General features: G+C 44.2%; 1 protein-coding gene across 3 annotated transcripts in view; it reads right to left on the bottom strand.

Moving 5' to 3' along the window:
- RNF182 (ring finger protein 182) overlaps positions 1-24,372 on the bottom strand; it is a 40,253-nt gene that overhangs the window by 9,058 nt on the left and 6,823 nt on the right. Inside the window, exons 2-3 of one of the 3 annotated variants that reach the window (XR_006176904.2) lie at positions 2,302-2,463; positions 914-2,193 (exon numbers count right to left, since the gene is read on the bottom strand). The exons of 1 other annotated variant lie outside the window; for it this stretch is intronic. The gene's annotated coding sequence lies outside the window, so the exon portion shown is untranslated. Of the gene's footprint in view, positions 1-913; positions 2,194-2,301; positions 2,464-24,372 lie in introns of those variants that run through there. One more of the 3 variants, XR_010598788.1, reaches the window with a different exon arrangement.

The following is a 24,372-nucleotide window of genomic DNA, read 5'->3' as shown; positions in this document are numbered from 1 at the left end:
GCAAATATGCCAGCAGGAGGAGTTTTGAGTTAAAAAAAAAAAAAAAAGGAACTGGCATAATCTCACTAGTTCGGATGGAAATACCCTGATATAACTATAGTCCAGAGCAGGGCATCCATATTAGAGGAATCCTATTTACAAGAAGTATTTAGACTTCACTACAAAGGCCACACTTTGTCTTTAAAGCTCTGTAGCTGATTTTTTTACTATATACCATCCACACCTATATTATAAATCAACAGCTCCTCCAACAAAAGCTCTTTACAAATGACAACAACCCAGTCCAAAATTACAAAGATGAAACAGCCAGAGGCACATTGCCCTTCAAAAGAAGAGACTTTTTAAAGCTATCAAAATACTTTCCTTCAGAAATCTCACAGAAGCTTTGATCACGTCTAGCTTTCCCAACAAATTGCAACCTCTTCTTCGGTATTGATTGAAAACCATATCTCCTGTAGACCAGTGCATTCATATTCAACCACTTCCAACTATATACTGTCTCCGCCGCCCATATCACTGGATTTTTCCAGCTTGTGCTATGCAGGCTGCTAAAATAAAAAAACTGCTTTACTATTGCTGACATTTGTATACACTACATTCAAAGCTCTGGCAGCTATAGTGTGTTCAACCTGTTTCATGCCACATTTCTGCTCGCATTGGACAGTTTTTAACAATGAGCATTTGCCTGTCAGCTCTAATCAATGTGTCACTTTGCATTAGTTACAGGATGTGGGATATCGATCTGTTCTTGGTTTAAAGTCACCTGTGTAACTACACTGAAAAGTGCCTTAGTGCATTCTTTGCATGATGAAATGATTCTTACTGGGCGAGGGAGAGAAGTGTGTTTTTTTTAATAAGGCTTTCAAAGAAAACCCAAGAAATACTGTGCATGGAAGAGAAAATTTGCAACATGTGCAGCTTAAAGATTTTATTAATATTTTATAAATAGCTAATAACACATACAATAAATCTGAGTCAGGGTCTGCTTTTTACCAGAGGTTAGAAGAGCACTTAGCACAGTGGGGGCTCTAAGTATTGCTGTGACACAAACAACACTAGAATACAAAATATAGAAAATTGACATTCGGGTACAGGTGCATGAAACAAGTGAATAGCATATACAATTGTGTTACAGTTACAAAAAGTATAAATACATGTGTTAAACTGTCACAAACCATATGTAATTCTTCCTTGTACCAATAGTCTAGGTGAGATTTTTAGGAGTCTCTTCTCCTTACTAATGCACATGTAACTTAGAGTATATTTATTTTTCTGAATGGGTGAGTGAGTGCCTTGGCCTTTGAAAGTTTATAATATGCAGTAACATAAAGGGTTTAAGGTATTGTGTGGTTTAAGGGATAACAATGTAATCAATGGGTAACACTGTTTTTCTGATTCCGTTGGTAAAGGTCCCTTGGCAGGGCAGACATTACTTACCTTGTTTTGTATCTAATAAAGAGTGATCGTTACCTACTACAGTACTGTACTTTGGCTTGGCATGTACTTTCCACCACATTTTTGCCTATACATGTGCAGAGATCACCAGACTCCACTACATGTAACCTAGTGTAATTTGCATTACTTCTTAATTATTCTAATACTAAAACTATGTGCCGAATAGCAAGTGAAAGTGACAGGAATAGCTGAGGATGTTTATTGAAAACACAATACCCTGCATAACTTCCCTTTAGGTCTAGACAGAGGCTAAGACAATGCAGATACAAATCTTGCAACTGACTATGACGTAGACTGCTCCATCAATGAGGCACATAGAAACCAGCTTTTCCAGAGAAAGATTTTATTTCTCATATATAATTATTAAATCATTTACACAGCAATATGCTAGTGGAATATTTTTATCCAAAATAAAGCTGTGCTTTAATTTTATTTTTAGAATAAAACCAATAAAACACAAAGGGCCAGATCCCGCAGAAGGTGTATATTGACTTTAGTGGATTAATGCTAATTTACACAATTTAAAGATCTGGCCCCAAATTTGTATTTAAAATGGTAACAAAATTAGTTTTGTTAAAAAAAAGTATTCAACAATTATTTCTTTTTAAAAAAATAAACACTTTTAATTAATTCATTTCCTGTTTACGTGGGCTTCCATTTTTTTCTGTATTGGACAAACTGTTTGGTTACTTTTTCCTGCAATACTTTTTCACTGTAGATGGCTTTCCCTTTATGACCCTGAAATCAAAAGAAATGATCCATTATAATATGAATAAATATTGCACAATAGAAATAATATCCTTAAAAACACAATCATTATGCTATACAGAGAAATAAGACAATTACTTCAAAGAGCAGGCTCAAAGATTTACCACTCTCTTCTCTGCTAATATTTTTTCCACTGGCTTGCTCAATTAGGTAGATAATCTGGGGACCCGTTTTCCTTCTCCAGATTTTTTGCCCTTCAGAAGCTCTGAGAATTACTGTGCTGTCTGTAAGACATTGATTCTAGATGATGAATTGAAAAGATATACAATGATAAATAAAAAAGCTTTCCAACATTTTATTATGTTCATTAATGTTTAATTATGTGATCTGCAGATATGTAAACCATTTATCTTTATGCTCAGCATTAATAAAAAGCCATGTTATTATACTGGGTTTCAGAATGCCTGCCAATTAAAGATGATAACATTGTGGAAGTTTGCCAGGAAGTTTGCTTGACACAATTCATTTGAATGTAACACATTAAAGTGAGTTAAGAAGCACGGTCACAGAAGCTTTTTGGGTTTTTTTTTTTTTTTTTTTTTTTCGAGATTTATTGTCGTACTGGAAAGTATTGGTTAATGTATACAAAATTACACATCACTAAAATACTACAGTATTGTTTCCCTTAGGACATATTTTGTACTTTCTATCATTTGGAAGGAACCTTTGAGTGTGGGAACAGATGCGAACAAATTACAGTTACTCAGTCATTATTTCTTCAGTCAGGTGAAATTACCATCTGCGCCAAGGAAACAAAAAAGGCCTATGTACTGTAAATCCCACTTAAACCTTCAAAATAGAGTTTAAATAGAAATTAAGCAGTGCATGGCCTTGCGTAGGTCTTCTGGTCTCGGGCTATAAATAATTCCAGCACGGAGTGCAAGAGAAGGTGTAATTCTTCCTTCTATTATTGCTATTACAACAGCTTCCCTAACACTGCACTGTTTTAGTCGGTACACCTTGCTAATTAGCCACTGAACATCTCTATGTGGAAAAGAGACGGTTGTGAAGCAACCCCCTAGATCCGGAAACCCTGAAATTTCAGGAAATTCAGATCTGGTTCTAGATTCGAACTCCATAAGTCTGTGCCTGTCTCTAATATGTAAATCAGTGATGGGTGCAAATCAGAAAGTTTGGACATTTGGATGTTTATCTCTAGCTCTCTGAATTGTGATTCAGTCTGTGCACATGAAGTGAAATCTCGATCCCAATAAAGTCAATGAGAGTTCCGCCACTGACTTCAATTGACCCAGGATTTCACCCAAGAGATTTCCAATCCTCGTGTAAAACTTCCAGTACTCCCTGGTAGCCAGGCTGGCAAATCCATAAAAACAGCCTGGGTGTGTCCTGGGTGAAACCAGGAAGTCCAGAGCCCTATGAAAATTAAATACAAAAACAATGAACTATGATTGTTTTGATCTCAGAAAATATTCCATTTTAATTGGTTCAAATTTTAAACAAAGAGCTGCTTAAAAGTTCTCTCATATTCTTATTTTATCTGAACAAGTTAGCACAGCCACAATATAAAAGGAAAAAACAAAGGAATTATACTTGATGCAGTGTTGATACTGAAGCTTATGTATATTTTGCTATGTAGGTTTTATGTTTTATTCAGAATTGGTATTATTTTTCTTTGCCAAATAGAAAGGAAAATGTGAAAGACAACTGTATTTACTTTAGTTACACAATGCTTACAATTCATAAGTGGCAGAACAACCTACTTCAGATACGAACTTTCACAAGTTCGCAACCCTCTCAGTCCTTACCTTCCATCAACAAGCCCTTTTGGAGAAACTCTGAACCAAACTCTGTCCTGATTGATGTGCTATGCAATCTCCATACCTTCAGGGGTCACCTGAGGAACATATCATCAAACTCTCTAGGTATATCAACATGTAAGATCCGAACTTCAGTTTACTTGGAAAGCATATTTAAAAATAAGTGTTGGGATAAAATATATACATTTTTTGCAATATGCCAATATTTGGTTTACCAAAAACTTGACATTCCCCTCTCAGTTAACTTTACTACAAATGGAATTCTATCGATGGAACCGAGAAGGGGATCTGGTTTATAACTCTCATAAATATGCTAAAAAGAACCCTAATAAATTAAAAATCCAGATGTTGAGAGAAAATAAAATATCATTAAATTCTGCTACTTACTGATCATAGGATAAAGCTAAGATGCGCGCCTCCATTGTGGTCTTCCTGGTGTTTGAGTGATCACGCAAATGTAAAAATAGTGAAGAGGCGCTAAGTTGGCCCATGACTACATTAGTCATCATGCAGATGTTTGTATTCATCTGGGAATGATCCATTGGACATGCTTTGTACATAAGGGGAAAAAGCAAATATAGCAACAATCCAGTAAGTTTGCTTTATGCTTCAAATTTTCTTGATGGTCACTTAATTCGTGAGAGCCCTTGCTGGCAATTATGCTGCACCAGCAAGCTTCATTTTCATCTGATTTTCAAAGGCATATTTCCTTTGCCTTGACAGTTTTCACAAATTAAATGGAAAAATTCTGGCTGTATTTTTACATAAAGGATGAGCTAATTAGAACCTGAGTTCTCCCTTGAACTAGGTGAATACTGCAAAAAAGTATCTGTGAACATTCATTTGAATGTTTATTTGAGCCGTTCATGATTGAAAATAGTCTACAGGGAGTATCATAGCAATTCCTGCTCTGTATAGCAGAATTTCAGTTTCATAAACAGAGGCCCAGATTGTTTCCCCAGCATCTGCACACAGAGGGGTCCTCCACATGCAGAACTCTCTTCCTCTGCGTGGAAGGGGCACTATAGCCCTTCAGAAGCACTGTTTCCTACATTCACCTTCCCCCATCTCATCCCAGACCTTGCAGGACTCTCTGCACAGTCAGGGATCCACACAAGAAAAGTGGGAGGGGGGTGGTGAGCTGGGAAAATAAAGGGTTTGGGGTAGGATGCTCCTGTAGCCCTATGGAACTTACATAGCAAAATTAATAAAGCTCTAGGCTGTGTTAATATTTCCACAGTCTCCAACAGGGAGCTTGGAGGGAACCATGCCCAGAGGGAATCCCTGTCCATGCAGTTCCATTGGGAGCTGGGCTGGGGGCAGTGGCCATTAGGAACCAGAGTAACTGCATGGATACTGGGCTTTCACATGAATGGGATTGGCTTTTCCAAAACAGGAGGACCCACCCTCTTCCCCACAGCAGGACAATGGGGGATAATTTCCGTGGAGGATTTTCACATAAAAAAAGTCCCCTCCCATGACTTTCCACACAGGCCCATAGGAAGTACAATGCAAGGACATTTTGCTCTGTGTTTGTACAGCACCTAGTGCAATGGCGTGCTGTACAAACACCTAGGGCTCCTAGACATTACTGCAACAAACAAAAATACCATTATAGGTAGCCAAGGATTCCACAAAAAGTTGTGTGATCATTTCTCCATCTATAAGCTAACTTTTCCACTGGTGAAACTTCTGAAGTCCACTCCCGTCCTCCACTCCTGTCCTGTAGGGACCTATTCCAATTTCCATTGTGGTGCAATATAGAAAATTAAATTTTTAAATGAATTTACTTCAGTGGAGTTCATGCCCCTTTATTTGTTTTATGTGAATGCTCTAGTCTAGTGTATGAGTTTATTGGCAGGAATGATCACAAAAATGGCAGATTTTAGGTGAACATTGCAGGGTATTCACAGAAAGGGAAATGCCAACATTCATACTAGAAACCTGATTCTAAGAGTTAGGCTAATCCAGTCCTGGAACAGAAATATGTCATATGCTCTATGTTTTCAATCAAAACCACTTGGATTTCAGATACCAAATAAACCACTTGCAAACAAGCTACAGAAGAAAAAATATTTGCAGAAATTATTCTATGAATAATTTGGAACAACAGATAAATGAGACAAAACGTCAATCTGTTTGCAGAAATTTAAACAGAAAAAGAGGTGAAACTGGTTGAATAAATTGCTTGGTACAAATGATTTTCCCAGCTGCAGTCTGTGCTTACCTCAAATGTGCAATAGAATCGATTGCAATGGACTTTTATCTGTAATGCGACTGGGAACTGAATGCAGATTCCTTTTAAACAATAGGAATGCAAGTGTTAGAAAGGCAGTTTTGGGACTTCCTTGTAACTGCTATAAATTAGTATGAAGCTGTCCAAGTGCTATAAAGTGCTGCCTCACCAGCCGCATGACTGCTTAACTTGACTTGCTTAAATCAAATTAATGATAGAATAAGACTTCTCAGTCTTCAAGAGGACTGAAATTGCATTATTGAGACTTAATATGGTACTTAGCAGTGAAATGTGCTGGTCTTGTCCCAGTTGTGGGTTGTCAATGAAAGAGAATATTGTATTGACAGCAACTGGAGACAATCCTTTAACTTAAGCAGTAAAGTTATTGCTATGGGATACAATGCTCTCTAGTTCAAGTGAAGGGCAGAATCTTCACAGACTGAACTTGTATATATAATGGTAATACATGGACCACAAATGTTCAGCAACGAAACTGATGATGGGCTGTTAAGAGACTTTCATGCCATGCCAGAACGTGCAGATATGCAGTCCCCTTGCACTTTATTACAACTGGAACCAACACGTTAGTGCTGCTGTTGTTGTTTAGATTAGGACTGATGATGTTATATTCCTGTTGGAGTATTTAATTCTAGGACTTCCCTGGAACTGGATGAGGGACAGCCATATTATCACTTGATCCTGCAAACCCTTACTCACCTGGATAGGTCCTAGAGACACGAGCAGTTCCAGTACACTGAGGAGGATGGCCAGACAGTTGATTGTGGAAGAGACGGGGGAACACCCACTAGATGGAGTGAGCTCAGAATGTCTCCCCAAAGTGCTTGTGGATGGGAAGAGATTGGGTTCTTGGGAGCGATTTTGCTGCTCTCCACTTTACTGATTGCAGTCATAGATGGGAGAATAGGTATTTCAGAGTGTTGGCTGACTCTGGTGAAAAGTGGGAAGAACGAAGGAATTGTCTCCCCTTCTGTCAGCCAGTGAAACTCTTCTCTTTACTGTGAGAGACAATACCTCCCCCAAAGTAATTTCTAATTAAGCCAGGGCTAATATGGCAGAGGAGAGGCATCTCAGATTACATTTACAGCTCTTAGGGATTCCATGCATTGTCTCTGTGGATGCTCTCAAAAATCCCTCTGTAGTAGTTTTGGGCCAAGGTTCGGCCCTCAGTGGGGCTGTGGGGTATCCCACTGCCTGGCTCTGATCCGGTGGCAGTTGGGGACCGCAGACCCACAGTTAGGGGCTCAAGCCCGTAAGCAGGGGCTGAGCCAAGAGGTCCGAACGCAGGCCCTTAAGCAAGGGCTGAGGCAAAGTCTATAGCAGCCCAGGCCTTAAGTCAGGCAGGGCAGTAATCAAATAGTCAATCAGAGGCCCAGGCCCTTAAGCAGGGGCTGGGTCAGGGTTTGTAGCAGCCCAAACCCTAGGTCAGGGCGGGGCAGCAAGCAAATAGTTAGTCAGAAACCCAGCCTCTCTAGGCCAGGGAAAAAGGGGGAGTCTGCCACCCAAGGAGTGGGTGGCAGGGGGGACACAGGCCCTCCCACTCCACTGCGTCCCAGCCCGGGGCCCTGGCAGTGGCGGAAACTCGCTGCTGTCAGTGGGGATCCTGGCCGCAACACACTGACATTGGCTCTGGCAGTGCAGCAGCCAGACTGGGGTCGGCTGCCCCCGGGCTACTTCCACACTCCCCCTCATATGGTACCTGGGCTGTCCTAGGGTCCTCAGTGCTCTCGACCAGCATCAGCTCCTCAGGGTACCGGGCGAAGGGCAGGCTTGGCTCCTCCTCGGGATAGCTGGAACGGGGTAGGCTTGGCCAGTCCTCCTCAGGGTAGCGGGCGAGAGGTAGGCTTGGCCAGTCCTCCTCAGGGTACCGGGCGAAGGGCAGGCTCGGCTCCTCCTCAGGGTAGCTGGCACGGGGCAGGCTTGGCCAGTCCTCCTCAGGGTACTGGGCGAGAGGCAGGCTCGGCAGGCCTGGTAAGTCAGCAGGCCGGTCGCGGCCTGCGGCTGTCTCCCAAGCGGGAGCTCGGCCAGAGGTGTCTGCTCTCTCTGCCGGCGTGGGCTCCACTGAGCTCCGCAAGCGGGCTTTTATACGTCCGGGTCGGCACTGTGACCTCTGAGGGGCGGGCACCGGACCCGGTGGCTCCGCCCATGTCGGTATTAGGGGAGGTTCGGCCCTCAGTGGGGCATCCCACCGCCTCGCTACACCCCCCCCCCCTCCTCAAGGCTGGCTCCCATCCCTCAGGGCCAGACCCGTCCAGCTCTCCCAGGCGGGACAAGAAGTCCGCGTTCGCGTGGTCCTTACCGGCCCTATGGCGGATGGTATAAGCATAAGGTTGTAGTGTCAGGTATCACCGCGTTAACCTCATATTACACTGCTCTACAGCCAAAATGCTTCTGAAATAAATGTAGTCAAACTTTACTAATTCTGGGTCACTGAGAACGAAAATGATGCTTAAAATTGTTGATTGGCTCTAGTTTTCAAGATATGCTATTGGGTCAGTATATACAACCCTTGACTTGGAAATGGCGGAGGATAAGTGAGTTATAAAGGGAAGGGATCTCAATTTAAACCAGAAATGACTAAAATACATCTTTGACTGGATCTATGAATAAATCTATGACTGGGTTTGGACAGTACTCGCTTTTTAGGCAAAACAATGAATGATGCAATCTGAAGCTGGTATTGCATCATCCATGATATGAATTGCATCATGTTATTCCTAAAAGTCATGGATGATGCAATCATAACGAAGCTTACATCACTCTGCTGAACAAATTGCCCTATATCAGCTCTAGAAATCATACAGTGTCATGCTCTCTTATTTGTCAGTGTTTGATTTTGCAAAGGGACACATTTCTGTTTAGCCAAAGTGAGCAGAGATGCCTCGTACTTGTGTGAACAGTGCAGATAACTTCTGCTATGTTTGTGGTGAAGTGACTTTTGCATCACAAAAGCGCAGTATAACCACGATGGTTAAGAAAGCCTATCACCTTTATTTTGGCTGCAAAATTGGAGATCAGGACAAGAGGTGGGCCCCACACATATGCTGCAACACTTGTGCAACAAATTTTCTCCAGTGGTTGAAAAGGAAAAGGAAATCTATGCCTTTTGCAGTGCCAATGATTTGGAGAGAACCAACAGATCATACCAGCAATTGTTACTTCTGCATGGTGCCCGCAAGTCCCAGAAATTGCTGTACGTGGCGCTTCGTAGTAGGTGGTGGGCATGCCGCTAGGGCTTGAACCTTTCCCACAAGTGGCTTCACTTGTCCCCCTCCAATCATGTAGCCCAGGTAGGTGGTCTCCTGCCACCCGATACAGCATTTCTTTGGGTTGGCGGTTAACCCTGTGGCTTGTAAGGACCTCAGGACAGCCGCTACCCGCTCCAGGTGGTTCTCCCACTGGTCGCTATAAATGACGACATTGTCCAGGTACGCGGCCACGTACCCTCGGTGAGGAAGAAGGAGACGGTCCATGAGCCGCTGGAACGTCGCGAGGGCACCATGGAGACCGAAGGGCATCCGGGTGAATTGGTAGAGGCTCGTGGCGGTGGCGAAAGCAGTTTTCTCCTGTGACGTGGGGTCGAGGGGAATCTGCCAGTACCCTTCGCTTAGGTCAAGGGTCGTGAGGAAGCGGGCCTTGCCTAAACGATCCAGCAGCTCATCTACCTGAGGCATTGGGTAGGTGTCGAACTTCAAGATGGAATTAACATGACGGAAATCAATGCAAAAGCGCTGTGTGCCGTCCGGTTTGGGAACCAGGACTACTGGGCTGCGCCACTCGCTTTGGGATGGTTCAATGACACCCAGCTCTAGCATTGCTCGGACTTCCTCCTCGACGACCTGTCGCATACAATAGGGTAGGGGTCTCGTTGACTCTCGGATCACCACCCTCGGCTCTGTCTGAATGGTATGGTACACGAGGGTCGTATAGCCCGGCTGGGTGGTAAATGTCCCACGGAACGCCTGCAGGAGGCACCTGGTCTGTTTCCATTGTTCCACAGTCAAGGACTCTCCGAGCTGCGGTGTGGTGACGTCTTCGGTCGGTGTAACCCGGGGCCCTAACTCGGGCTCTGTGGACAGGGATTAATTAAGAGGCCTTCCTGTTCCCGCCAGGGTTTCAGGAGGTTGACGTGATACCGCTGGACTTTTTTCCGGTGGTCTGACTGGTTGATCTCATAGGTGACCGGCCCAATATTCTGGATCACCTCATATGGCCCCTGCCGCCGAGCCAGTAGTTTGGATTCACTGGAGGGTAAGAGAAGTAGAACCCGGTCGCCAGGTTGGAACTCACAGACTCGAGCCTCTCGGTTATACGTTTGGGCCTGAGCTTCCTGCGCGGCCTTCAGATTCTCTCGAGCTAGGGTTCTGGCTTGTGCTAGGCATCCCTGCAGCTGGAGGACATACTGGAGAAGGCCCTGAGTGGGTGACGGGGCTTGTTCCCAGGTCTCTCTCATGAGATCCAGCAGTCCCCTCGGACGACGGCCATATAGCAGCTCAAAGGGAGAGAATTTGGTGGAGGCCTGGGGTACTTCACAGACAGCCATGAGCAATGGTGGGATCAACTGGTCCCATCGGCGCAGGTCCTCAGGGGAGAACTTGCGCAACATGTCTTTCAGGGTGCGGTTGAACCGCTCGACTAGGCCGTCGGTCTGCGGATAGTACACAGAGGTGCATAGCTGCTTAATCCCAAGGAGTCTGCAGACCTGCCGCAGCAACCGGGAGGTGAAGTTGGTACCCTGGTCAGTGAGGATCTCCCGCGGCAAGCCCACGTGGGCAAAGACCTTGACAAGTTCGTCGACAATGGTCCTTGCGGTGATGCTCCGGAGCAGGACGGCTTCGGGGAAGCGGGTCGCGTAGTCCACTATGACCAGGATGTATAGAAACCCGGCCCAGCTCCTGGGGAAGGGTCCCACCAAATCCATGGCCACCCGCTTGAACGGGGTCTCCATAATGGGCATGGGGACTAGTGGGGCTGGGGCCGTCTGTGGGGGAGCAGCGAGCTGGCACTCCGGACAGGAGCTACAATAGTTTCGCACCTCCTGGTGCACCCCAGGCCAGAAAAACCAAGACAGAATCCGGGCGAGGGTCTTTTCTTGACCCAGGTGCCCGGCCGCAGGGACGTCATGGGCAAGCTTCAGCACCGCTCGTCGGTGGCACCGCGGCACCATCAGTTGTCTCTGGACCTCCCCGGTGCGGGAATCTCGGTCCACCCGATAGAGGTGGTCACGTCGTAGCTCGAACCGGAGCCATACCTTGGCCCGGGCGGGATCAAGCAGAGCATCATCTACCACCGCCAACTGTTCATATGCCCGACTCAGGGTGGGATCCTCCCTCTGGTCTCGGCAGAAGTCCGTGCCAATCTGAGGGTCATCTGTCGATGTTAGTGGGAGGTCTTTAGGCACACCTTCCTGGCTCCGATGTCCTGCTTCTTCAGCCTCCTCTGCGGGGTCCTCGCGGCAGTCCCCCTCCAAGGCTGGGGTGATATCGGGGCTCTCCTGTGCCTGGGAGCCCAGGACGCCCGGGAACTCTGGCCAGTCCTGCCCCAAGATCACGGGGTAGGCGAGTCGCGGGGCCAGGCCAACCACCATGGTCCGCGTGACTCCGTCGACGGTCAGTGGGACTCGGGCACTGGCGTAAGGTCGAACGTCACCATGGATGCACTGCAATAGGATGTTCCCCAACTGGGGGTCTTCAGGGAAGCCTAGGCTTTGGCGGACTAGGGTTTGTCCACAGCCAGAGTCAACCAGGGCCTGCGTCTGGCAGTCTCCGACAACGACGGGCACGGTGACCTTGGCAGCCTGTGGCGGTCGGGCACGGTTCTCTCCGGCGCAAATGTGCCCAAAGCTGCAGTCCATCTCAGTGCAGTCGCGTTGGAAATGCCCACGCTTCCCATAGGAGAAACAGGGCCCGATTTTGGGTCGGCCGGGTCGGGCTGAGCCTCACCCCTGGGTCCTAGGGGGACTCCGCGGGCCACGGCCGGCCCTGGTCTCAGGCTCCGTGGGGGCAGGCCGAGGGGGACCCTCGGAACGTCTATACCAGGGCTCCTGACTCCACGGGGGATTCCATGGTTTAGCTCGGGTGCTCGCCCGTCTCTCGGGGTTGGGGCAATCGAGCCCTGGAGGGTGGCCCTGCATACCCGGCCCAACCGGGGTTTCTGCTGCCAGGAAGTCCTCCATGAGGGTGATGGCGGCTGCTACCGTTGGAGGCCGGTGGCGGAGGATCCAAGCCCTCCCCCATGACGGGAGGATGTGGATGAACTGTTCCAACAGGATTTGCTCACTGAGCTCCTCGGGGTTCCACCTGTTGGGTTGTAGCCATTGCTGACACAGGTCTCTCAGCTCCTGGGCCACCAACCGGGGTCGGGCGCCCAGGGTGTAGGACAGAGCCCGGAACCGCTGCTGGAAGGTTTCGGGGCTGATGTCTAGGGTGTCTAAAATGGCCGCCTTTACCCGGGTATAGTCTTTTGAATCCTCCGTGGATAACCGTTTGTGCCGTCCCTGTCAGGTATGGTGCCAGGAGGGTGGCCCACTGGTCTGGCGCCCACCCGGCAATGTGGGTGACTCTTTCGAAGGTCACCAGAAAGGCTTCAGGGTTATCCTGTGGTCCCATCTGTGTCAGTCTTACAGGCAGGGTGAATCGGGGAGCCCCCTCCGGGTCTCCCGGCTGGGGCCCCGCGGGCCAGGGCAGGGCTGTTGCCAACTGCTGTAAGCATTGTTGCTGGAACTCCCGGTTTTGCACAGTCAGGTCCTCCACCCTCCCATGCCCTGGATGCCAGTACCACTCCTTGGGCACTGAGCATGGTGAGCTGCAGAGCTCCCTCTGCACTGCATCTGCTGAGTGGTTGCATCACAATTTTGCCATCTGTGATTTCTCAACTGTGTCCATCAGACAATCTGAAAACACGTGCGCAACTAAAAAAATAAAATGCACCTGACAAGCCTCAGCCTCAAATAGAATCCACTTAGAAAACAGCTAAGCACACTTCTCACTCTTACCCTATCAGGAAAAAACTGAAAAAGTTAGTCTTCCATTGTGTCCTAAAGGGACCAGAGTCTGTGTCATACAAGAGGAAGGGAATTCAAGAGGTAAATGCCCACCATTGGAAGTGCTCTGACCCTAGTTTCCAGACTTGCAAATCTATTACCAAAGGTATGGTTAACAAAAGTGCTCCAATGATAGAGCATATATAGAGCAAAATCCAGACCTTTATTGCACTCCAAAGGGAATTGATACCCAGACTTCAGAAAACAGCTGCTATATATTCCCCGTTAAACTGCATTGACATCACTGAGCAAGCAGGAACCCACCACACTTTGTACTAGCCATAGCTTCCAACAGGTCTTCAAAAGGTAACCCCAAGAAGTGCACATTGCAACAAAAGAATATGGAGGTCATAAAAGCCTGGACAATTATGGGCACGTCTGCAATACAGAGAAATGGTTGAAATTATTTAGCCAATGCAGATGAAAAAGGGTACTTCTAACTATTGACACTACATGGGAATTTGTTAAAAATTAGGGGTCCAGAAGCAAACACAAACTGAGACATTTTTGATAAAGGGCATCGCATACACTTTGACAATGGGTCACTACACTCTCAAGATGCTTCCAACTACTCATCAGCACCATTTTAATTTGGTCTGACAGTGTTCCAACAAGTTTAGTCTTGTCCATACTCCTGTTTTGGCAGGCAACGGGACACTGCATGAGAGAAGTGAAAAAGTGACTAAGAACTGCATATCATCATATACTCATGGTGTGTCTCACATATGTTGAGCAGGAAGAGTGACAAAAAGGAACTTTGCAGAATCTCTCATAAGAGCGTTGTCAGGGCAGAAAAAACAATTGCCTAGCACAAGCTTCAGGATCCTCTAGTCTGAGAGGAAAGAGTGGACCCACTTGGTGGTCATCAAGTCCACCACTGCCAAGATCAGCAAAACCTAATGGTCAGTGGTACTGAAGGTTGCTTAGTGATCTAAAATAGCTAAGAGGAGACAATCAAATGGTTAAACTAGTGCAGTCTACGTGTCACATTGAGATTAAAAATAGTTTAAAAGGTGTCTAAATTGTTCCACTACAATCTTCTCAGTAACCTGGTTCAAATGAGGAAGACTAGAAATACGGCAGGAGTTGGCAAAACTGATATGAAGTGACGTGAGCCTAACACTCACTTGTGAAAAAGTGGATCCTTGGCAATGATTTCTTTCAGGAAATCTTAACCAGTAGTATACCCAATAACTCCTTCAGAGGAAGCCATAAGGAGCCTGAGTCTACTAGCTCATAGGTTTCAGGCCAAAGCTCTGCCAGCACACCTAGCACCAAGAATCAGATTCTCAGCCTTTCCCTGCTCCTAAGTGGGCAGCTGAGGAGGCTGGGTATGCTAGCTCTATGTCATTCCAAAGATCCCCTAGCATAATGACTATTTTGGGGATATGCATGGGGTTTGTGGTTGGAATGTGCTGTGCTCTAGCAGTCTTTGTAGGCATAATGGCCTCTAGGGAACCTTTTACTAGCCAAAACTTGGAGCAGCCCTGAGGCTACTTCTAGGCCTGGTCAACACTTAAACCGTAGGCTGACAGCTATGGTGCTTAGAGGGGTGAAAAATCCACACCCCTGAGCACTATAACTACCTACATCTTGGTGTAGATGCAGGGTAGGTCGACAGAAGAATGCTTCCATTGACCTAGTTACTGTTGCTTGGAGAAGTGGTGTTCTTACAGTGACAGAAAAATCCCTTCCATCACTGTAGGCTGTGCTGCATCTACCCTATAGGATTATGCCAGCATAATGTCCTTGTAGCATAGACATGGCCTTAGTAATGCTGGGAGCATATTCAGGCCTGAATATCCTCTCAGGATTAGGTGAGAGGAGCAGAAAGGTGGCAAGTGCTCCAGTGTATCTGAAGATTTATCCCTCAGCATGTGTAACCTATCAAAACTCAGAGATGATGTACTTCCCTCCCTCCCCCCCAAAAAGGATTTGCTACCACAGAGGCAGCCGATCCAATAAAATCTGATCATTCTTGTCTGCAAAATAGATAGAAAACGTCTTGCAGTGAGAATCACCTGGTTCTGTTTTGGGGCAAGGACAACCTGGGTTCCCTAGATTGTCCTCCACCCAGAATAGTTCTACTAGTCAGGACTTTGTGGACTCTATGGAGTAGACATGAAAGCTTTCTTTGCCTTCACCACAGCCATGGCTCTCTTCTCTCATTTGCATACTACTACACTTGAAATGGTGAACTATTTTCAAATATTTAAAGTGTGTTTTACCACTTAAACATATTTAAAACACAAAAATCACTGAGGCATATCACTGTCTCAGAAATTTCTCCATATGGCCTGCCCAGCAGTCCAACTAGAAAATTTAGATAAAGGGAACATAAAAAGTAATATAAAAGTTTAGAAAGCAGGATCATATAAGAGTTCTTATACTTGCTCACTTAGCTGTTCTACCAGGTATTGTCTGAGACCTGATATATTATTTGTCACACAGTACACTGGGTTTTAGTTAAGTGCCTGGTTAATTGCATTCATGGTTAGATGCTGTACAATACAAGAAGAATATGAATTAGAACCATCAAAAATTCTAGATTTCACTCTAATATGGACATCAATCTCCTTAGCAACGTATTAATTTCTTAATAAGTACTCCCAGCAATGTCACTTTTCCTTTTAGAGTGTCACAAAAGAACAGTTTGGTGGAGAAGAAAAGAATGAAGCAGGATAATGAAGGATAATTCTTGCCTGGTCCAAATTAAGAATGAGAAGACACTTTGACAGGGAAAGAAACATTAAGATTAAGATTACATTAAAAAGTATAATTAATGTTTCTTTAAAATAATTAAAGAATACAATGGTTTTAATAAAACAAAACCACCTCTACCCTCACTGCTTTGAGCTGTTAAATGGAATGGTCTGCTGAACACTCCACTGTGTAAGATATCTTTTCCAAAAAGTGATGTGCGAATGATCAGCCAGATAAGTGACTTGACTGACCAAACATTCAAGGATGATTTATATATTTCATAATGCACTCTCTTTCAATGTGCTGAATGCTTGCAATTTGCATATATTTATAAGGTAAAATTCACCTCTCTGCAGAGTGCCACGGGGTTAATGCATAGGGGTGCATTTCATTCATTGTGAATCCATGGTATGTCCACACGTCTCCAAACACTGTGCACACAAGTTGTAGTGTATTAAAATATATCCTTTTCCTGGGGTTTGGTTTTATTGACAAAAGGAGTTAACAATGGAACAACATAAAATCCAGCCCAAGCTATCTCTCTAGATGTGACTGCTTACAACAAGATAATGCAGGATTTCTCAGCATCCCTCATCCCCCTCTTCTCTCCTTCAGTAGAGCCACTCCCACCTCTCTTCTATTTGGGTGGAATTATGTGTTACTTGCAACAGAGAGAGATTCAACAAAAGTTATTTAACATTTTCCATCAGATCATCATTTGCTAACAAGTTGAGGTTTTGCTACAACCGCTGCCAATGAGTTGCATTTGTATTTTGCCTGTTTAGCACCAGATCTGTAAGCAGTCTATGGTGTTACATAAGCCATGGAGAGCTACAGAAGAGTGCTTTTTGAAAGGCGATAGACGATATCTGAGAAGACAGCAGAAGTTTTATCTTTCACTCTACAAGTTTCCATAGCCATCCTGGTCAATTTGAGACATGTCTGGGTAAGAGGATGAGTAAAGACATAAAATTGAGACTGTTCTCCAGGGTCCATATATTCCCCTCCCCTCATGCAGATTTGTGAACTGTGCTGCTCAGCCATATTCTTCCCTTAGAAAGGGGAGGCAGTGACACACACAGTAGATATGGCTTCACAATACAAGACACTGCAGATCTTTCCCCAAATGTTTTTGTAATTCTCTTAGACCCATACCTTCAGCCATGCAACAGTGTGTCCCTCTGTAATGACCAGGGCCAGCTCCAGGCACCAGCCTGGCAAGCAGGTGCTTGGGGCGGCCACTCCAGAGAGAGGCGGCACGTCCAGCTATTCATCGGCAATTCGGCGGATGGTACCTCACTCCCGCTGGGAGCGAAGGACGTCCCACCAAATTGCCGCCGCAGATTGCGATCGCGGCTCTTTTTTTTTTTTTTTTTGGCTGCTTGGGGCGGCCAAAACCCTGGAGCCGGCCCTGGTAATGACCCCTCTAATAGAGGTAATAAAGTCTGCCAGTGGAATCTTTCAGTAATATTAAACTTCCATGAGTTTCTAACAGAGCCCAATACTGCAGGATCTCTTGCACACTACTGCATAAATGGGAGGGGGATGGGACACAGGTGAGCCAGGGGGGAAGAGCAAGCAAATGCAGTGCTAGTGGATCTTATGCTATATAGATCTACCAGCCATTGCCCCCTCCAGAGAGGCATTCAGAAACCAGTGGCCACAGTTTCCACACACTAAACCAAAATATCTATGATCAGAATCAGACAGGTTACTTTTATGACACCTGTTAAAGGGAATGGCTGTTTTCTTCAATAAGGTTATCTTTTTAAAAGATTTCCATAGTAAGGGGGAAATCGAACAGATTTTTCTGAAGAAAAGACTCTTGTTGCAAATGCTAATAGTGTTATCTTTATGCAAAAACTATCCTATTGACACATTTCCGAGATTGAACTATGCACCAAATAGAACCTTAGCTCATGTATCCAGATGTGCAATGGCTTGCCTGAGTGAGGACTACAGAATTAAAGTCCCACCGAATTGAATAGGAAGTAGTCTGAGAAAGGTCTGCAAGATAATCCCACCTGGTGAAATTCCTTCCCCACAATGATACAGATTGAATTTTCTGACTTATTTCAGCCTGTTCAAAAGGAAGGTTCACCCTGTTAATGAGGCATTCCTTCTCTATATCAAGAAGTGATTATGTTTTAGCCAGAGGATATCATGCCACCTGTGACCAAACCTCTAGCTTCCAATTATCCCTGCCAAACTGCACAAAATAAAAACAGTACCGAACACTGCTTTCAGTGATGCAATTTATGGTATAATACATCTGTAAATAATTCTTATGTCACGGAGTAAAAGGGTGAAGTGGTTAAAAGCACTTAGATTACAAAAATGGAACTAGGGCATAATGCCATGTCAACAGAACCTCTAGATATTGCAAGCCAGACCCTGTTCTCAGTTAGAACAGAGTAAATCTACAGTAATTCAGTTGAAACCAAGGTAAACTTTAGCAAATGTCATGTTAGCAAATCTTGCCTATTTTTGTCTTTTAAAAAACAGAACACTAATAGTGCCGTCAAAGTAAATAAATGTTATAACAATGGTGGAATATGGTGTTAATGTTTCCCCCCCGCCCAGTCTCATAGGTTGCATTGAAACAAGGTCTACTGTTTCATTCTGTTGCTTTCATTACATTATTATATGTTTCTAAAGGTATGTTAACAAATCTTATTTTTAGGGATTCATAACTTAGTTAATTTCATTTACATTTGCTTGGAACGTGGCATGAGAAATTTAATGTATGTGTAGGTACATTTTTTCAAAGGGCCCTAGCTGCAAACTATATAGAGACAAAACTCCACATTCACTTCCTGGGCGAGAGGGGTCAGTGCCTGTAAAGCCTGCAGGCTCAAACCCTAAAAAATACTTTGGTTTGTAGCTTTAAAACTCATTTTGGCTCATGTATTCAAAGATGCAGTAGCCAGTCCTCTAGTTCTCACTCAGGCAAAAGTCCTACTTTTCGAATGGGAGGCAAAGGAAAAACAAACTTAAAAAAAAACATTTTAACACCAGACATTTTTGCAATCTGTAGGGAATGCTGCTGTTACTGAAAACCATTTTTAAATCATCACGTTATTAAAGCTTGGCAGCAGGTGTGCTTGTATCTATATCCACTCTGTGAACATCATCATTAAGAAATGGCATCTTAGTCATTACACCATCATCATACAACTCTGCATGTACTTGCATGCCCAAAATGATACACTTGGTTTAATACCAGAGGGTGTGCAAAAGGGGCAGACAGGATCTCTGTGAAAGTGTTTATGAATGCATGAATTGTGGCAGCTCTATTGGCAGAGTATCAAATCTAAAGGACTTACTGATCCAATAGGTGAATGAAGCATTTGATACTCTTGCATTGACATTGTATCCTGTCCAAAAGAGCCATTATGGTATCAGTAGAAGAGACTCATATAGTCTATTAATGTACCATGTGAAATCCACAATAATATAATTGCTCTGTTGGGTTTGACAGAGACCTAAGTACAATTCACTGGCAATAGCAGGTTTTAAACATATTATTTGGTAATCTTTTAATTCAACTATCAGAAAATGAAATTGAATACAATAACTGATTAAAACATCATCAATAAGAATTATATTTTTACTGGAAAAAAGCAATGGAATTCAAAGTAAAGGTTTTCAATCCATTCTCAATGTCCTGACTCCTGGGGCAAATTCTACTCTCAGTGGCACCCATTCAAGCCCACTGAACTCAGCCCCATTGAGTTAAATGGGTTGCATGGGTGTAACTGAAGACATTTTGTAAGATTTCCTTCTGAGACCCCTATAATGCCTGAGCAAATAGCGGTATCTCAAACTAAAATATAAGCCTTAAATATAAGTTTCTTGGTGTTTGTCAGCTTTAGTTAGCACACTAGTATTATTTTAGCATATTTTTGTATTTATTACTGTTTTTTGGGTCCACATAAAAATACTGGATAACTCTACCTCAGTTTGGATCAGAATACTTCAAACAGGCTTGGTAAACAATATCAGTATGGCCACAGACCACAGCTATATATTTGTACACAATTATTAATTCTTATGATGATTTGCTTTATAGTGCCCAAAATATACTTAGGGATTTACAGAAATATGTAAAAAGACAAGGCCCCTGCAACGAAAGTCTTACAGTTTAATATTAGAGATGATGTGATGAAAAAAGGACAAACAGTAGAGGATGTGGAGGAAGGAGGACAAGGGTTACAATTATGTGGTGGTTCAGTTTGGGCAGATGCACATTTTGGGATTGTTTAATGAATACTGAGATCTTGTTTTTTTAAAATGAACTCACTCACTTCTTGAAGGTGCTCTCACAGAAGTGAGTTTGAAGGAGGGAGACAAAGGATGAGAGTCTGGTGGATGGGATGAGGTTACAAACACGTGTATGGGGGGAGTGGTATGGAAGAAGGTATAGACGAGAGTGTGGAAGAAGGAAATTAAGGGAAGGCGGTTTCAAGGCTGGCATTATTTGCAGAGTGGAGGGAGGCAGGATGAATTCAGTAGGAGAGTGTCAGAGATATATGCAGGGCCAGACGTAGGGCCTTGAATATGATGAAAACTAGTTTGACCTTGATATGCAAGCCAGTCCTTGGAGTGAGTCAAAGATGGGGGAGGTAATAACATGGTTTGTAAGATGGCTAAGGAAGATGTCAGGGTTTTGGACAGCAATGTGGATATCAAGTCAGCTGGTGAGAAGCGGGTTACAGGAGACAAGGTGGAAGAGAATATAAAGGCATAGACAAGAGATTGCAACATTGGACAGATAGGAAGGTGGGGGAATTTTAAATATGTTGTGGAGGGAGCACTGGCAGGATTTTATCCTAGCCTGGATGTAAAGAGAAAACGGAGAAGGAAGTGTTGAAATTTATCTTTGCGTTGCAAACCTGGGAATGGCCTTGTTGTTGACAGTAATGGAGAATGGTTGAGGAGAAAAGGATTTAAGAGGGAAAATTACAAAACGGCTTTGGTAATCCTGAGTTGGAGCTATCAGCAAACCATCCTAGATGAAATGTTAGTGAATGCAGGAGAAAGCAGGCAAATCTATTTCCTCTGTCACTAGCCTCACAAGACTTTCTCACTAGTAAGAAGGTTCAATTTCCAGCCATACTTAATGACACCTATGAAAACAAATGAGATGTTTTAGGCAGGTGAGGTCACTCCCTTAGGTTTTAGGCCACCAAGCTGACAAATGGTTTGGTTCCTCTCATAGCAAATACCTTAAATAAAAATGGATAGCCAGGAAGTGGCAGAAGTGATTTATGGCAACTTCTTTAACATTTGTGAGGAAATCATATTTCCTCAAACAAAACTCATTGGGTTTGTAGTGGAATTGACAGACATGCATGATTCTGAGACATGATTTGATTCTATGTACAACTGGATTACACTCCTGAATGAAAGATATTGTTTGTGACTCCAAGCCCACAAGGTTAGTCTAATACAGCTGGGTTTCCAGCAAGACAGGATTGTGAATCCAGGATAAGGGAGTATGGTGCTGCCAACATTTTATAAAAGTGGTACATGTGCCCTGTACCATTTATGGCTCTAAGTTAGCAGTGCTTTGGCTATAGCTGGGGAAGCATTTACATTCTAAGTACCTGATTTCAAATACTTACAAACTGAATAAAGTGTACCCTTGGACTGAAATTTCTCATGTTTCTTTTCAGCCTTAAGATTATTTAGGTAGAAAGTTTAGTAAATCAAAAATTGCCAAACGGGATTTTAAGTGTTAAACATATCAGGTTCTTTTTTGTACTCAGATAATGCAAAACCAATAAACTTTTAAAACTCTGAACTTCGTACCCTTAGTTCTCAATGAGGACATGTGTATTTGAGGCTAGAAGGAACCATTGTGACTAATATTATGTAAGACAGGCCATAGAATGTCACCCAGTAATTTCTGCATCAAGCCAGATCCTGTCTGGGCCTTTCAGAGGTGCACAGTCTGGGGAGGGTGCAAGGAACTTTTCCCACTCTCCCTGTGTGACCCTCATAACACAGAAACTGCTTCCTGACAGGGGTAGGAAGAATGGTGATGAGGTGGAGCAGAGCTGGCCCTTGGACTGCTACACAAGGGGCTATAAGTTGCATCTCATCATGGGGCATAGCTTCTGAGAACCCTAGGATGCATTTTGGACCACATCCTGTGGTCAGCTAATGCTGGCTTGTGCAGCTCTGGTGGAGCAATGTAACTGTAGCATCCTGAAAAGCCAACAATCCCTCACTACCAGGAGCTCCTTAGAGCCACAGACGGCTGGCTTAAGAGAAAATAACCCTGAGACTGCTCTGATTTACACTGTGGACTGGGGAGGGGAAGCAAAGATGGCTTTATGCCACCTCCTCAGCTGTACTGAGAACACCTTGGTCACAGCTCAGAATCCAGACCCCTGCTTTTCTGAGCCAAAATGTCCCCTGATGCTCCCTCGGGAATGGCACAGCTCAGCACTATCCCCAACATAGGACTATACTTACAAGACACAATCGAGCCCTACATTTTTTAACAAGCCACTGTGCTGTGTTTGTATATGCCAGTGGTTCTCAACCTGCAGGCTAAGTGCGGCCCAATGAGTACACAGCTGCAGCCCAGCTGTGTGCTAAAGCCCGCACAGCCCCACACAGCAGGGTCTGGGGTTCATTGAAAGAGGGCACTGGGAAAGAAGGATTTTCCTCATTAGGTAAAGGAAAGGGGGGGGGGGAATCTTGGCCTCAGTTACTGTTGTCCAACCAAGATGGAGCATGTAATACACTTGATGCCGCCCTTCTGAAAGCATACTAGAGAAGCTGGGGAGAGCCATGATGTATTTCTCTGAATACCACGTTGATAAGTGTAGCTAGGTTTTGGTCTATGTGTAGAGTGTGTATACAATATTATTAGCTATTGAATTTCACCTGGTATTTTGGGAACCATTCTTTCTTATCTCCATTCCACAATCAATATCCAAAAGAGAGAGACTCCCCGCACCCCCTGCAAAAAAAACCATTGCATTCAGGGGAGACTGGATGTCCTCACATAAATGTTGATTTAAGACTTCAAACAAGAAGGATGGGAAGAATTCCCATGGATTTATTTAAAGAGAAGCTATGCTTAAACATTAAGGCTAGGACACATTATGTTAAAAGCCAGAAAAAAAATCTCATATTTAATGTAATGGCTTCTCCTTAAAACCTATCACAATAATAAATGGTGATGGCTAGATCTCCCACAGTTTGATTATGTTGTTCTTGGTGCAGGAGGAGAGCAAAGGTGGCTTTAAATTGTCTTTATGGTCCCCTAATCTTTGAGGAATTCAGTTGGGAATGAGTCTGGTCCCCATGTAAGTTAGAGCAGCCCTAACCTATACCAGCCTGCTCAAAGAGTCCATTCCAGCAGCCAGGCATCAGAATGCTCCAGCAACACCCTTTTACTCTTGGAAACGCCTTCTACTGGAGGCCAAGAATGGGGTGGCATAAGAGTTGTGATGGTGGCTCTATACCACCTGAGGATTCCTCCACTGCAGAAATCAGCCATGCCAACGGGGTTCTAAACCTGTTGCTTATGTGAAAGCAGGGTTGGCAAAAACCACTAATACAAACATCTGGAATAGTATCCAGGAAGCAACACAGGATATACGGAACAGGTCACTGATCCCTGTTCATTTCCTTATACATTCAGTTACTGGAGAAATGTTTCCCGCATTGCAAGGCAATGATGGTTACTGTTTGCTACCTGGCTCATCCTGTTTCCTTTTACATATGGGTATATAGCCATACATGTTTCTAACTATTCATATTCATATTGTTGGAGAGGTGTGTCAGGAAAGTTGTAGGGCAGTTGCTTAATGTATGTGTGCCTGTCTACATGGCCTAGCATGTCAGCGTGGATGAGTGATGTGATATCTGATGAGGACTGTACAGTGGTGGGGCTGTGACATTGCCTACTGCTATGAATGCTACAGAAATTGCTATTCTAAGACTTGTAATTCCTCTGCCTCAAAACAATATGATCTTGGGGTGTGTGGATTCACTTTGTGTTTACATGCATGTCTTCCAGGCCAAGGCTATTACGTCCTAGACAGTGTGTTTTTTCACACCCCTGAGCGAGAAAATTGCAGTGCTGTAAAGTGCCAGTGTAGACAAGCCCTCAGATCACAATTATATACAGATGAAGAATATGGGGGGTTACAGGGTGCTCCCCCAAGGTACAGAATGTCACAATATATACTACCTGTATGGCCCTGAGGGTGTCTCATGGGCCACAGCTGTGTGCTGCTTGGGTCGCAGGTTGAGAACCACTGATCTATTTTAAATCTAAATACACCTACACCTCTACCCCGATATAAAGTGACCCGATATAACACAAATTTGGATATAACGCGGTAAAG

This window comes from Chrysemys picta, chromosome 2 (assembly GCF_011386835.1).
Source record: "Chrysemys picta bellii isolate R12L10 chromosome 2, ASM1138683v2, whole genome shotgun sequence".
Taxonomy (NCBI): Eukaryota; Metazoa; Chordata; order Testudines; family Emydidae; genus Chrysemys; species Chrysemys picta.
The sequence above is the reverse complement of the archived record's forward strand: the minus strand, read 5'-3'. Positions and strand labels throughout refer to the sequence as shown.